The 15,870-nt window shown below is 42.5% G+C and overlaps 1 long non-coding RNA gene across 2 annotated transcripts; it reads left to right on the top strand.

Moving 5' to 3' along the window:
• The first annotated feature begins 8,965 nt into the window (after positions 1–8,965).
• Positions 8,966–15,078, top strand: LOC116080700. Of its 2 annotated transcripts, none has more exons than XR_004114560.1 (3): positions 8,966–9,040; positions 14,195–14,652; positions 15,033–15,078. It is a non-coding gene; the product is annotated as an uncharacterized LOC116080700 (long non-coding RNA). The 2 variants fall into 2 exon arrangements; XR_004114561.1 differs by lacking the exon at positions 8,966–9,040 and adding an exon at positions 10,734–10,837.
• Positions 15,079–15,870: the final 792 nt, after the last annotated feature.

Raw genomic sequence — 15,870 nt, 5'->3', positions numbered from 1 at the left:
ATGTTCAAAACCATGCTTACCATCCATCCAGAGCCAGATTGATTCTTTGGCAGCTGTGGTGGGTGCTTCAGAACCAACTGGAGTTAGATGTCCTGACAGCTAAAGAAGGTGGTCTTTGCTTGTTCCTCCAAGAAGAATGCTGTTTCTATGTCAACCAATCCAGGATAAAGAGACATAAAATCCAGGAGCTACAATCAGACTTGCAGAATCTCAGGGAATGTGAGGCCTCTGATTCCTGGATTTTTGAAAACCCTATATGGAAGTGGATATTCCCTTTCATAACGCCTTTTCTAGTCATCCTCCTGGTGTTATCATTCACTCGCTGCCTCATTAATCTTGTTTCTACATTCCTTCAATGACAAGTACGAAAAATTTCTAACCAAACTATCAATCAGTTCCTGCTACAGGATTACCTGCTGCTGTCCACAAAGGATCTTCATGTGACCATTTACCAAGTGGACCCCAGGGGTGAAGGTCAGCTGCACCCTGAATACACAGTAGGAAGCCTTTTAAGAGATCCAAAGCCCCTATTCCCCTTTCACCATCGGCTTCCCCTCCCCACTTTTTTCTTCTCTTTATGATAAGAAGAAGGGAGGTATGTTGGCATCAAGAATTGATTTTACAGCCAGGAACCGGCTTTACAGTAGCAGGTCACCTCCAAATCCAGCGATGGCAGTGATGTCACCCATAGGCAACAGGAACCCGTGCATCTGTTGCCATGGCAACCTCCGTACATTCCCAGTGTCCGTGTGGCTTACCTTTACCCCCAAGAGATTATGTCACAGCCCAAATAAAAGGTAGCCCTCTCCTGACCTTTTCTCTCTCTCTTTCCCCATTCATCTTCATCCCACCCCATTGCCCTTTACCCCACAATAAATCTCTCTCCCATGGAAGTGTACTGGCCTGGTGTGATCTCTCCAGACCAACCACAATTCTAACACAACGTCCTGAGTGCTCTTGGAGGCAGAGGTAACCCCTTCTGACCCTTTTCCTCTCTTGGAGGCAGAGGTAACCCCTTCTGACCCTTCTCCTCTCTTGGAGGTGGAGGTAACCCCTTCTGACCCTTTTCCTCTCTTGGAGGTGGAGGTAACCCCTTCTGACCCTTCTCCACTCTTGGAGGCGGAGGTGACCTCTTCTGACCCTTTTCCTCAAGGAGGTGACATAGGCTTTGATTTTTACCTTTTGGCTTTATTTGAAAATCCTGGTACCAGGAGCCACATCTCCTTGGGCTTTACAGCTCTGGCCCCTGTCCTGTGAGGCAATAAACCACCAATGGTTGTGGGGTCCTAGGGGTACCTTAGACTTCAGGCCTTGGACTTCCCTCATCCATGGGAACTGCATCATCTGTCTCTTCACTCCACTTCTTGGAGAACCTCTGACCTCTCCACCTAGTGCCTAACTTACCAAACATCTAAACGCATCCATCTCTGCAGTCAAATATGGTCTCAATATCTCTTAGACAAGCAATCCAAATGTGGCCGAGCAAGCAATGGTGTTTGGGCAGAGTGGGACAGGATGGAAAAGTATTCCCCGTTCCTTGTGTCTTTTTCTCCTTTCCAAGCCCTGATCGTTTTTGTCTGTTCTCCCAACTAACACTGTGTAAATAATGTCCTATCATACATTTGTTGCAAAGTGAGAGCCAGAGATGGACCTGGGAGGAGCAGGGTGGGGTGAGAGGAGCAAAGGAGCCGGCCAGCTGAAGCGTGCACACACCATGCGCACACCTGTTCTCCCCTGCATTGAGCCAAGCTGCTGGCCTATCCTGCCCTAAGGTACATCCAGATCATTTATTTGTGAGTTTGATTCCTGCTGTGCCTCTGGCACCCACATGGACATCTCCCGTTCTGCCCTCCTGGGTCTTTCCGGCTTCAGACTACAGTTCTGTAGCTTCATCTCTCCCTCTTAGAGCTTGCAGAAGCACACCTGTATGGTGTTCCATTTTGTGGCTCCCTCCCTATTGCTCCACACACTCAGATTTCATTACTACAGCTTGGTCTGAGTTAGGACCAATGGCCAAATTCTCACAAATCATAACAGCTACTGCAGACAAATGATCCCCCAAATATCTTATATATAAACTTGATCTGCCCTATACTTTCTCTAATTACCACTCCTGTTTTTTATTAATTAATTAATTTATTCATTCACTTTAAATCCCAATCACTTTACAGCAGATGCTGTTCAGCTCTAGGGATGCCTTTAGATCAAGGCCTGGGACCTTGAGTCTACTTTCTCCCTATGATTAAATAGAGTCTGAAAACAAAATGGTAGTTTTTAGAATAAATTTTTTTCTTGTTACCAAAACATGCTGCACATCTGCTACAAATGTGTAGTGGACCTAGGCCCAGCCCTACTGTCCACTCTTAAAAATCTTTTTCCTCTATAATTTCTCTGTTCTCTGCCCTCAAAAAAAAACTCTTAAGAGTCTGCTATAAACTCTAGCTCATTATTTGAAAACTCATTGGGTATGGTTTAAAAATCTGTAAAAATCTGTAACAAAATTTAGCTTTAAACTTATAACAAAAGGTTTATAACTAAAATCTACACATGAATATACATATAAAGATATATAGATATATGATTGAACTCTTATTTAGAATGTGTGTGTGTGTGTGTATGTGTTTGTAACTTGAGTTCAGCTCTGTGTATATGTGTGTATATAGCTTGGATTCAACTCTATATGTGTGTATATGTAACTTGGTTTCAGCTTTCATTCATGTAATATATATTATATTTATATATTTATTACACTTAGTATTATACTATATATTATAGATCCTAATAATATATAATGTAAAATATTCCATATATATACATGTACACATACACAGAGAAAACAGATATAGCGATCATGTGGCTCTCCTCCATCTTGGCTGATGACCTCATCAGGATGTAAGCAGCCACATGGCTGATAACCATCTTTACTAGGGTAAAAGAGTACATGCCATGTAACCTAACATCTGTATATGCGATTCAAGTCTGGTTTAGAATATACTATATATGATGATAAAAAATTTAAAGTTATAAAGATTTATTTGGATTATCAAAAGCTGGTGTCTTAGTTAGGGTTTCACTGCTGTGAACAGACACTATGACCAAGGCAACTCTTATAAGGACAACATTTAATTGGGGCTGGCTTACAGGTTCAGAGGCTCAGTCCATTATCATCAAGGTGGGAGCATGGCAGTGTCATCCAGGCAGGCATGGTGCAGGAGGAGCTGAGAGTTCTACATCTTCATCTAAAGGCAACCAGGAGAAGACTGGCTTCCAGGCAGCTAGGATGGGTGTCTTAAAGCCACACCCACAGTGACACACCTACTCCAATAAGGCCATACCTTCTAATAGTGCTACTCCCTGAGCCGGGCACATTCAACCATTCACAGCTGGTTAAGATGTGTGTCTAGCTCTCTATGCCTTTACTGACTTTTCAACACCAAGCCGTCATATGTTTGTTAAATGAGGTATATTTGATAATCAAGATTTATAGGGCTGAAGAGATGGCTCAGTGGTTAAGAGCACTGACTGCTCTTCCAGAGGTCCTGAGTTCAATTCCCAGCAATCACATGGTGGCTCACAACCATCTGTAATGGGATCCGATGCCCTCTTCTGGTGTGTCTGAAGACAGCAACAGTGTACTCATATAAATACAATAAATAAATAAATCTTTAAAAAAAAAAAGATTTATAAACTCCTAAGGTCAGCATGGGTTCACAGCAATATCTGTCCAACATCTTTGTATTCGCTCACTTTAAGCTTTAGCTTCAGTCATTCACATAAACTAAGTCACATGAAAAACTGTAATGTGCTATAATGATGCACTATAAAAGGATCTGTACATTTACCAGTCTCATCGTGGGCTGTATTCATGATTTAAAGTTTTATTTGGGGGCTGGAGAGATGGCTCAGTGGTTAAGAGCACTGACTGCTCCTCGGAAGATCCTGAGTTCAAATCCTAGCAACCACATGGTGGCTCACAACCATCTGTAATGAGATCTTTCGCCTTCTTCTGTGCTGTCTGAAGTACACCTAAGTACACCTATAATGTACTTAGATATAATGATAAATAAATCTTTAAAAAAAGTTTCATTTTGAGACTAGAAGAGTTTCAATTCAAAAATTATTGTAAACTGTTAAGGATAATTATGACATGCACGTTAATGGTCAGTCACCTTATAAATGATGAAAATTTTAATGTATTCAGACTAAGCAATTAATTACAGGAATAAGCTTTATTTAGCCTTCTGTGTGTTTTCAAAGCTAACCCTAAAATAAGAAACCAGAACCAAGCAAAGTCTGTCTAGTTTAGATATACTTAATAGATAGTGGTACCCAAGCTCTTTAGAGAGCTGTTGGATATGGCATTTAAATTATTGAATAAAAAAGCTTTCCATGAGAGAGAGAAGTGCCATCTCCTGACAGCGCCCACAGCCTCCTCCACAGAGGGTGACAGTCGCACAGGAAACTCCTCCTGGAGCTTGCTTTACGTGTGGCAAACCTCAACACAGGGTGAGAAAGTATCCTTCACCTCCCTTGCTGCCCGGCCCCTGACCAAACTGCAGACAAGCAGGACACTGGGGAGTTGAATGCCCTACTTTGCCTAGACGCCACAGGAAAGTCTACTAGATCTCACAGAGGGACCTAGGGGAACTGTCCAGGTAGCCAGTGAGTATCTGCCATTTTTAATAGATTCGGAAGCAGCTACCCTGTACTTCCTGCTTCCTGCTTCCTCGAGTGAAATGTATCCTTCTCGGGTCTGATGATGTTGACACTGGTCTAGTGACAGCTTTGTCAGTGTGACATGAGCAGCCAAGGCCTCAACTGTATAAAAATCAGGCTGCAGCCCTTACTTTCCTAGAGCTACTAATCGTCCAGACACAGTTTACCTTGCTACTGGACTTTAAAAAGAGACAAACCCACAAAACAGATTTCCATGTAATGTTTTCTTAGTCCTTTATTTAAACGAACTCACTTTACAGTGACTGCACCTGTGCCTCACTGTAAAAAGCCATCCACACTACTCCGTGAGTGCACTGGAGGGCTGGCCAGCCTGTTCTCATCTCATGGAGACTCTCTGACCCAGAGCTCCAAAAGCTCTCCACCCAGCTCCTAAGTTCCCACTGGCGGGTTGTTACCATGCCAGCCCCATGCTTCCAAATTGCCACAGCCTTTCAGGGTGCACTTCTTACAAACCCATGCTTTGCCACCTTATCTTCTCTCTGGAACCCAGTTGAGTCTCTGTGTTAAGGAAAACACCACACAAACTTAGTTCAGAACCAACAGGTAACTCAATCTCTGGGCACAGTAACTAACATCCTACTTTTTTTTTTTTCTTTTTTTGAGACAGGGTTTCTCTGTGTAGCCCTGGCTGTCCTGGAACTCACTCTGTAGACCAGGCTGGCCTCAAACTCAGAAATCTGCCTGCCTCTGCCTCCCAAGTGCTGGGATTAAAGGCGTGTGCCACCACCGCCCGGCCTAACATCCTAATTTTGTAAACTATACTAAATATAACTACTCCGGTGGCAAATCCTGGCAGATCCACCATCTAAACTGGGGGCCTCTTGATACCTACATTTTGACCTCCATCTGTCTCCCATCCAAAAGCACTCTTCCTCTCTCAGACCTGGAAGTCCCACCTACTCCTTGCCCAGTGATTGGTCCCCTGAAATCTTTATTCATTAGGAAAAGGTTCCGCCACAATGGGGGGTGGGGAGTATAAAGTTTATGTAAAGTCTGAGGATTTGAAAGCTTAACTTGTAAGGATCTTAGGAGATGTTTTATGGTACATAAATGCAAGTTATAAAAGTGTGAGGATGTAGCCGGCCAGTGGTGGCGCACGCTTTCAATTCTAGCACTTGAGAGGCAGAGGCAGACAGATTTCTGAGTTTGAGGCCAGCCTGGTCTACAGAGTGAGTTCCAGGACAGCCAGGGCTACACAGAGAAACCCTGTCTCGAAAAAAAAAAAAAAGTGTGAGGATGTGAAAGTTGTGAGGGTCTAGGAAGGTATTTAAAGGTATGTAAATGCAATTTATAGAGGTATAAGAAAGTGATATAAGATATACATAAAAATGAAAAATGTTTCAGATCTGGCTGGAGAGATGGCTCAGTGGTTAAGAGCACTGACTGATCTTCCAGAGGTCCAGAGTTCAATTCCCAGCAACTACATGGTGGCTCACAACCATCTGTAAGGAGATCTGATGCCATCTTCTGGTGTGTCTGAAGACAGCTAGAGTGTACTCACAAACATTACATAAGTAAATAAATAAATAAATAAGTTACAAATTTCTTTTCAATTTTGTGCTATTGTTACATTAAGACTTCAAAAGTGGGGGCTGGCGAGATGGCTCAGCGGGTAAGAGCACTGATTACTCTTCTGAAGGTCCTGAGTTCGGATCCCAGCAACCACATGGTGGCTCACAACCACCCATAATGAGATCTGACGCCCTCTTCTGGTGCATCTGAAGACAGCAACAGTGAATTACACCAGAGCGAGTGGGGAGGCAGAAGTCCTGAGTCCAATTTCCAGCAGCCACACATATGACGGTTCATGGCCATCTGTACAGCTACTCATACACATAAAATAAATAAAATAAAGCTTTAAAAAAAAAGACTTCAAAAATTCTGAGTTTTAATTCATCAGTGGGGTTCTGAAAAGCCATTAGCCTACCTCTGGTAAGCTCTGACTGTTATCATAGTCAACAAGGTCAAGATTTTAAATTTCTTTTGGTTGTCTCCTAAGAATAGACTTAAATTTGTTTCTCATTGTGCTAAAAAACATCAGACTTCCGGACAGAGGAAAGAGTGTTCATGCTTTTAACCTGAACTCATTTTGGGGCCCCAAGCTTCCACTATGACTCAAAGGTATGAGTCTACTACCTTTTCTACAATGCAGATTTCAGTACAGATTTCCAACAGTGATAATGCTAACATATTTAAAAATTATCTCGTTTTTTGTATACTTAAAAAAACTCTTGTTGCTTTAGGAAATCAACTTGAATCCACCTCTTATGGGTCAAATGGACTAAACATAAGCACCATCAGTCAACAACCTGTTTCCCCACCTGCCTATTCCAATTACTCCTGAGGGTTGGATCCTCACTGCCACCACCACCACCTGCCCTTTCTCTGATCGTGGGACTCCCCTCCCCCAACTACCAGTACTATGGGCCTAGAGGTTTCAAATGTAACTAACCTAAGGGGGAAAAAAATCCCTCTAAACTACTTAACTTTATCTGCTGCCCCAAATATATATCAACCTGCCCGGTCCAGACGTTCCTTCAATATCTGCATCCCTGACAGATTCAAAGTGGCTAGCCCCAGGTGGTCCAGCCTCACAAATGCTCCAACTGCTGCCTACATATACCTAGCCCCAAAAGGTCCTGCAGAGCCTGGACAGGTCTTGGCCAGCACCACAGTTTTCTTAGGTCCCCAGAGATGTCAAGGAACCCAGACAGAAGGAAACAGACTAAAGAATACGGAACCCCATTCCTGCCTCACCAGTCTCGTCTTCCTTTTTTTTTAAAAAGATTTATTTATTTATTTATTTAATCTAAACACACTGTAGCTATCTTCAGACACCCCTAAAGAGAGCACCAGATCTCACTACGGATGGTTGTGAGCCACCATGTGGTTGCTGGGAATTGAACTCAGGACCTTTGGAAGAACAGTCTCCTAACTGCTGAGCCATCTCTCCAGCCCCCAATCTCCCCTTCCTATATCTTCACCTGTTATAAAAAACAAAAGGGAGGAATATTAGAAACCAGGTGTTCTCTCAGCTGCCTTGAATGACTCAGAGCAAGCAACTATATCATCACCAGCCACCAAATGCTTTAACAGGTTCTTGCCATCACAGACAGCTCTCCCACTCTGTTTGTCTCTCCCTTCCTCTTGTTCTCTTATACTCTCTCTCTCTCCTTCTCCCTCTCCCTACCCATCCCTCTCTTCCCCCCTCCCCTTTCATTTCTACTCTGAGATTGCTTTTCACTCTCCATGCCAGATAAATTTCTTACATGAGATCTATTGCACGGGGTGATATCTTCAGCATTCCTTGGCCTTAGTATTCCACTACATTAAACCCTAACACTCACTGTGTAGCTCTGGCTAGCCTGGAACTAGTTACATATATCAAGCTGGTCTGGCCTGGCCAGGCACTCCCAGAGATCCATCTGCTTCCGCCTCAAAAATCCTGGAATTAAAGGCATGCTACACGATGCCCAATAGAGATTATTTAATTCTCTTTTTTTCTCTTCTCTTCTAAAACATTGTTCAGCAAGTAAGGAGCCTGACAACTGAGTTTGAACCCAGGACCCACAGAGCAGAAGGAGAAAACTGAATCCCATTAAGTTGTCAAACTGTCCTTTGACCTCCACATTATAAATAAATAGACAAATAAATAAATAACTCTTTGCCCATTGACTTGCAAATGCATTGCTTTCTAGTTCTTAGTCACCATTTTCTGTAACAAATCCAGAAAGTAAGAAATGGAATGTAAAGGTACCTGGTAAGCTGAAGCCAGGGTGTGTGAAAAGGTTGGGGTGGGGTGAATAGTGTATGTGACTGTGTGGATGTGAGTTGAGTGTGTGTGAGTGTGTATATGTGTGCATGAATGTGTGTATGTGATGTGTAGGTTTATGTGTGATTGTGTGCGACTTGTTGTGTGTGTAAATGTGTGTGTGTGTGAGAGAGTATGTATGTGAGTGGCAGTGGAGGTATGTGTATGATTGTGTGTGTGTGATTGTGAGTATATGGGTGTGGGACTGTGTGATTGTGTGTAGGCGGGTTGGCCTGATGCTGCTTATATTCTAATGTTAATACTGGTTCCTCAAGATCTGTTTGACTCAGAGACAAGAGAATCTTCACATAGACCCAAGTGACACTCTATGACCTTGTACCCTAGTTATTTCTGATTGGTGAATGAAGATGTCAACAGTCAATAGCTAGGTAGAAGAGACATAGGCGTGTCTTAAGGTTCCCAGGCCTGGATGGTCAGAGGAAAACCATGGGGGACGAGGAGAAGAAGGAGAGAGAAGCCTCCATGGGTTAAGTGAGTCATAAAAACATGGCCCTGGGGGCTGGCTAATAGGAGTTAATAGCATCCCAGATGGGATATTCTAACTAACAATTCAGGGTTATCAGTAGAAAAATAGATTCTAATAGCATAGAGGGTAGATGTCTGCCCAGCTCTTGTGCTATTTAAGGCTTATTGTAAATATATGGTTGTGTGTGGCTTTTATCAAGGAACTGAATGATGAAGGTGGGGAAGAAACCCCAATTTGGAATTAAAAATTTCTACAACATATGTGAGTTTCAGAGGAAAATTTTCTAGTTCCTCAGGAAACAGCTTCAGAGTCCCTTCCTGTAGAGGTTGGGTCTGATGATGCTAAGGTCCTGTCCCCCAATCGGTTCTTGATCAATCAATAAAGATATCAGCAACCAGTGTCTGAGGATGGAGCAGGACACTTAATGTTGTGAGGGAGGATGCAGAGAGAATTTGGAGAACTGGGGAAGAGGAAGAAGAGAAGTAGCATCAGGAGATAGAACCAATCAACCATGTGAGTTTTCGGTTGGAGTGGCCAAGGGCCACTCTATCCACTTATGCCTAGGGATTATGCCAGGGGATTTTAGGAGTGCCCAGTCATCAAGTTAGCAAAGGCATTTTAAGATTAACTGGCCTGTATGTGTGTTGTTTTTTTATCTGTGGATACAAGGGATTCTGGATGGGGGATGGTAGCACAGTCTGCCCGGAGCTTAAAGTGGGGTGGCAAAAACTAAGCACTACAGATGGTACATGATGTGGCAGGTGAGAATCCACTGTTGATTTAGGAATTCTCAGGTGGTATATACACACACAATGATGCAGTTTAATAGGGGGGAGAACTGAGTTCTCAGTGGAGTGGAGCAAGTCATGTGGCTCCGATGCTAGAAAACCAAAGAAACAAAGGGAGAGCCTCAGCTCAGAGATGCTGGAAGCCCCTGCTGTGCAAAGAGACAGGCCAGCGGCTCTAAGGCAGTGAGAGACAAACAACAAAAGATGCGTGCTTCCTACAAGCAGATAATCAAAGGATAGATATTTAAATTTTGATTGAATTGTTTTTAAGGATAGAAGGGAATACAGAGTTTACCTGAGGCACACACGGGTTTTTCTTCCTGAGGTTTGGAACTGATACAAAGAGCTTAAGATGAGAGGCAGAGAGTTGGTTGGTAGACACAGAAAATATTAAGCTCCACATGGGAGAGAAGTTAAGGAGATTGAATGAAAAATGTCTTAAAGACATGTAAAAGTCTTGCCAGGACAATTTCTCAGGATCTTTGAACATGGTCTACTCATGGAATTTCTGAGATTTCTTTGACTGGTTTGACAAATAGAGCCTGGAAATAGGCTTATACATTAACTAGACATAGATAAGAAAATATTGAGAAATTTGATCTTAAAAAAGTTAGATTGAAAGCCAGAGGATAGAGCTCCTAGCTTATCTCAGACGGTAGAAATTTAGGCCTTAATCTCATGAAGGTTGGCGCAGGAGACCGCAGAAGCACTATCTCATTGTTTAACTTTGTTTAGATTGCTTTATTTGCTTCCAATTGTTTTAATTATCAAAATAAGTGTGGTTTTTAGTTTTGTGATTATATTAAAATTCCTCTCAGAGAGAGGTCAAGCTAAACGCTTAATGATTTCCTGTTACTGGACCAAGGACTTGTTATATTTGGAAAAGAGGCTCTGTATTTGTGTTGACAGGAAAGGAAAAGAGGCTTTGGACCCCTTCCAGAGTGATATGGATCAGATACAATAGGGAGAGACCTCTGGAAGAACTCAAAAATTCAAGAGAGTCAAACAGGACAGGTAAAGAAACACATGGCGTGAATTGGTTGTTAATAAAATAAGCTCATAAAGAGACAGCTGTCTTTCACCTGCTCAAACCAGGAGCAGAATTTCATCTTTAACTAATCTGTGAACCCTGCACAATCCATATGAAAATCTTAATGATACTAAAATTTTGGTTGTGAGATTCATATATTACAGAATGTTCAGCTTTGGCAAGATTCATCCTCAGAGATGCTAAACTGACCTGCTTGTCCCCCTGCTTCCAATTGCTGCTCAAAAACAGCTTTGAGGATTGCTGTTGATTCCAGGTCATCTTGCCTCAACCAACCTTTCAGATGGAACTGGTCAAAACTTCAGCCAAACTCTGAACCTTCCAAATATGTAGAGACTGGATAACAGATACTAAAACTAGCTTTCTTAAGTCTAGCCAGTTTTTCTAATGTTCCTACCCCTCACCACTGCTTTAGAGACTTTCTTGTTGTCTATATTCAGCAAGAGAGTCATGGAGACTCTCTTATATATATATTCTCTCATATATTCTATGGAGAGTCATCAGCCCAATTCCCAGGGTCTGCTAATGGTTATTTTACAAATTAGATTGTTGCAGATAGCCCTGGGGCTGCTTGTATTTTGATGCTGGTCCCATTCTCTTGGGAGAGGTTTTGAACAAGGAATAAGTCAGTACTCAGGTGACTTCTTATGAACTGTCTCCCCACCTTAATTTGTAAAATAAAGGCTAGAGCCAGTGATTGGTCAGGGGAAGGGAAAGTGGAGCTGAAAGTTTGAGAGAGAAGAGGAGAGGGAAGAAGAGAGGATGACAGAGGAGGAGGTGGAAGGAAAGTGGAGCAGAAGCACATGGCCTGGAGAAATTGCAAGTTATAAGGAATCTCATAGATGGGGAACATGGGAGTGTAGTGGTAGAACTCCCCAATTTAGGTGTGCAGCTTGTATTCATATTAATTGAGTTGTGTTTTCTTTGCCCAGGCTTATTTGGGTTAGAGATTTACCAAAATATTAGATAAGTTGTCATTTTTTAAAAATATTTATTTATTATTATATGTAAGTACACTGTAGCTATCTTTAGACACACCAGAAGAGGGCATCAGATCTCATTACAGATGGTTGTAAGCCACCATGTGGTTGCTGGGATTTGAACTCAGGACCTTTGGAAGAGCAGTCAGTGCTCTTACCCTCTGAGCCATCTCACCAGCCCCGATAAGTTGTCATTTTAAGGGACAATTTGGAATTGGTCATAATTCTGAATTCAGAATTATGCTGAGTCTGAATGTATTTCTTAAAAATAGCATGAGGCTTTTGCAGTCATTACAAAAGAGAAATGAGAAATCTAGCAGCTCAGCAGTTGAGGTACATCTGAGGCCACCTGAAACACACTGGGTCTAAAGCAGCCACCTTTTCTGGACAGGTGCTGCATCCCCCAGGGCCCAAGCACTCTGGGCGTCGGGGGGGGGGGGGGGGGGGGGGGGGGGGGGGTGTTGCAGACTGCATGAAGCTCAAAGCTTGAATCTGAATGAATGAATCTAATTCCTAGTCCATCTAAGTTCTAGTTCTAGTCAGTCTAAGTGCCCCTGCACAAAGTGAAAACCAGGCTTATATGGTATACAGAAAACAGGGTGAATGACAAAAGTCATGTAGGCAGGTGACAGTCACATCAAGGTCAGTAAGAGCAGGTATCCAAGTATGAAGGGGAAGAGCAGTGGTGCCCTCCCCACTGGGGCTATTTTGGTATTCCCATGCTAATTCTTTGGGTCTGCTGAAGGCAAGCACCAGGAAGTTCCAATATAGCAGTTCCTGCTAATGCCCTTAAGTGAGGGAAGCCCTTCAATTATTCTCTGGTATGTAAAACAGTTCTTTCTTCTGTGGGACTGCCCTGAGAATTCTATGTTAACAGTAAACAATGGTGCCTGACCTCTGTTGCTAACTCTGAGGACATCTTATCTGATAAGGCAGCTTCCTTGTGAGAAATTCCAAGCTGAGGACAGCTAGATAATAAATTAGGATATATTGGAACGCTGTGCTGGCCAGGAAATAACGCCCAATCTTAAGTTTTAACCATTTACAAATAATTTCTTGGGGTACCTTTATGCCTGAATAGGAAAGACGATTGGAATAAGAAGATGATTGGAAAGACTAATCTGGAACACATCTGAGTCAGGAGATGACCCAGGAGGCATAAACTCCCTTTGAAGTCATAACGCCTCTTGTCCTTAATCAGGCTTTTACCCCCAATATTGCAGACTTTACTGGAGTAGATGAGTGGGCGTGACAATGTAGCCATAATCTTACTTGGTAGAAATCTTTATAATCAATACAAATAGAAGTTATAATTTCTTACATTGGTACAGAATTTATATTGATGCAGATATAAGGTTTTCATTGGTGTGAATTTCTTATATTGATACAAAATTTGAGAATAATATTGTTGCTCTTAGGTAGGCATTGTGCCTATGTAACTCTTTTAAGAATGCAGGGCTAAGCTGGGCAGTGGTGGCACATGCCTTTAATCCCAGCACTTGGGAGGCAGAGGCAGGTAGATTTCTGTGTTCAAGGCCAGCCTGGTCTACAGAGTGAGTTCCAGGACAGCCAAGGATACACAGAGAAACCCTGTATCAACAAACAAACAAACAGACAGACAGACAGACAGACAGACAGACAGACAAAGAATGCAGGGCTAAGACCTGGTCCTTCTAATAGCTGCTTTACAAACTGTTAGAATGATTAAGCAACACACGTTAAGGGCCAGATAGCAATCTTATGGTTATGTTAAATTCTGATTTAATTATAATAAAGTACCTTCAATTTACTCAAATAGAAATGGCTAAGATTGCCAGGCAGTGGTGACACACACCTTTAATTCCAGCACTCAAAAAAAAAAAAAAAAAAATGGCTAAGATTAGCTAAAACTTAACAGTTCAAGACACTTTACATAGATAGATAGTCTTCAAAAACGTAAGAAATCTATAAAATGTGACATTTAATGTTAATCATTTGACAATGAGGCATGTCTGCTCCTGACAGCTTCCCCATTTTCCTTCAAAGAAAAATTGAGCATCTTTACCTCCAGGCAAGGTTCTTTATCATGGCAAGGTGACCATTGGGCAGAAATTGCCTATTTCATCTGCAGATAAAATATTTTCCAGGAAAGGAAACACTATGTGGAATAGTCAACTGGTAGCTCTGCCAAAAATAGGGTAAGCAGTCCTTCATAATCCTGATTTACAAAGGTCTGTCAGATAATCTTGGGTCAAAAGCTGAAGACAGATTCACCGATGTTGTAAGGAATAGGGGATTATCCAGGTAGTCATCTGTCTCTGCAATTGTTTGAGAAGCTGTGTTTGATGTTTCCTGTATACCTAGGTGTTGTCTCCCCCAATGCTTCCCGAATGTTGCTGCGGAGTTCTGAAAGCGAAAGTGAACTGACAGCCCTGGGCTGAAGCCGACCACCTGTGGTGCAAGACAATAGCCCACAAACACTGCAGCTCCTCCTGAAATCAAAAGACGGACTTACAACTAACTTCTGCTAAGACTCCTGTTTGAAGTCCTTGCTCACCGTAAACAGACTGTTTGCCTGCGATGTAATGCCACTGAGAATCCGGCATCTCTACGTCTGCTGTTGTATTTACATTATGCATGTTCTATGTTTGGATATTGTGGTTTCACTTTGCTGCCTGGATATAAAAACCCATTTCACCCCAAGTAAAGCATGCTTTGATACATTTACTTGGCGTCTGTCTTTTTCCACAGGTCTGGTCCAACCTCCAGTTCGAAGTTACCCACGATCCCGAGTAGATCCGCTGGCCGGACTCTACACCTAGGTAATGTTTAAGTCATTCTCAGATTTCTGATGGGGTTGAAGACTAGTAGTCTCATAATCAAACTCAAGTTGTTTAACACAGAGAGAGGTTATAGAGAGGAAGTCATGATTTTCAGATGGTGTTACAGGCTAAAATCTAAAAATAATACAGGGACAAAAATCATAATTTTTTAAGTTAGGAATGAGGGAAGAGTACTTTATCTAATTGACAAATATGATGGACTGGATGTTAATTGTATATTATACTTTGTAATTTACATGATTATTGTGGTTTTGTTCAATTTATGTCTGGGAGAAGAGTTTTTTTGGGTTTTTTTGTTTTTTTAATTTTATTGGACAGAAAAGGTGAGATGTAGTGATTGGTGCTTGTTGCTCGCGCAGTCGTCTCGCCAGCAAGAAGACACGCGGACACTAGGATCCTTCTGCAGCAAGCGTTTATTGCCTCATCCAGAGGAAAAAAAGGACCGAGCCAATAATCGGCACTGCTTATATACACCACAGCGCGGCGTTTCCGCCCATGATTGGCTGTTTGCTCATCACCCCACGTAACGCCCCGGGATGGGCCGTGACTTGGCGTCTTTTTCACTCTACGCACATGCACAAACAGTTGTTTACTAGGAGTCGACAGTGGATGTGGCGCCATCTTGTCATGGCGAATGCCTCTCCAGCTCTACCGGTGCTCATACTAAGGTCCTGTTCCCCAACTGGTTCTTGAGTGATCAATAAATATTAGTGACCCAAGCAGTGGTGGCACATGCCTTTAATCCCAGAACTTTGGAGGCAGAGGCAGGCGAATTTCTGAGTTCGAGGCCAGCCTGGTTTACAGAGTGAGTTCCAGAACAGCCAAGGCTACACAGAGAAACCCTGTCTCAAAAAACAAAAAAACAAAAACAAAAAAAAGAAAAAAGAAAGAAAGGAAGGAAGAAAGGAAGGAAGGAAGGAAAGAAGAAAGAAAGAAAGAGGTAGAAAACTTCTCCTGGCATCCCAGCCTGTTCTGGTCGCTCCTGCTAACTCATGCCAATTTGGCAGAGGCCTGGGTCTTTCTGCTGGATCAGGTCACAGCTGCTGTTGATTCAGGTTTGCTATCCTGATGCTACTGAACAGCTGGTGTCCTGACAAATGAGGACTGGAATCAATCGTCCCCAAAGAATTACTTCTAAACAGGTCCACATCCTCTTGTCATACTTACCATCTTTTCTCCCCTGCCATTATTAAAAGT

The sequence above is a fragment of the Mastomys coucha genome, unplaced genomic scaffold (assembly GCF_008632895.1).
Source record: "Mastomys coucha isolate ucsf_1 unplaced genomic scaffold, UCSF_Mcou_1 pScaffold6, whole genome shotgun sequence".
NCBI classification, from domain to species: Eukaryota; Metazoa; Chordata; class Mammalia; order Rodentia; family Muridae; genus Mastomys; species Mastomys coucha.
This window is presented reverse-complemented; position numbering and strand designations above follow the sequence as displayed.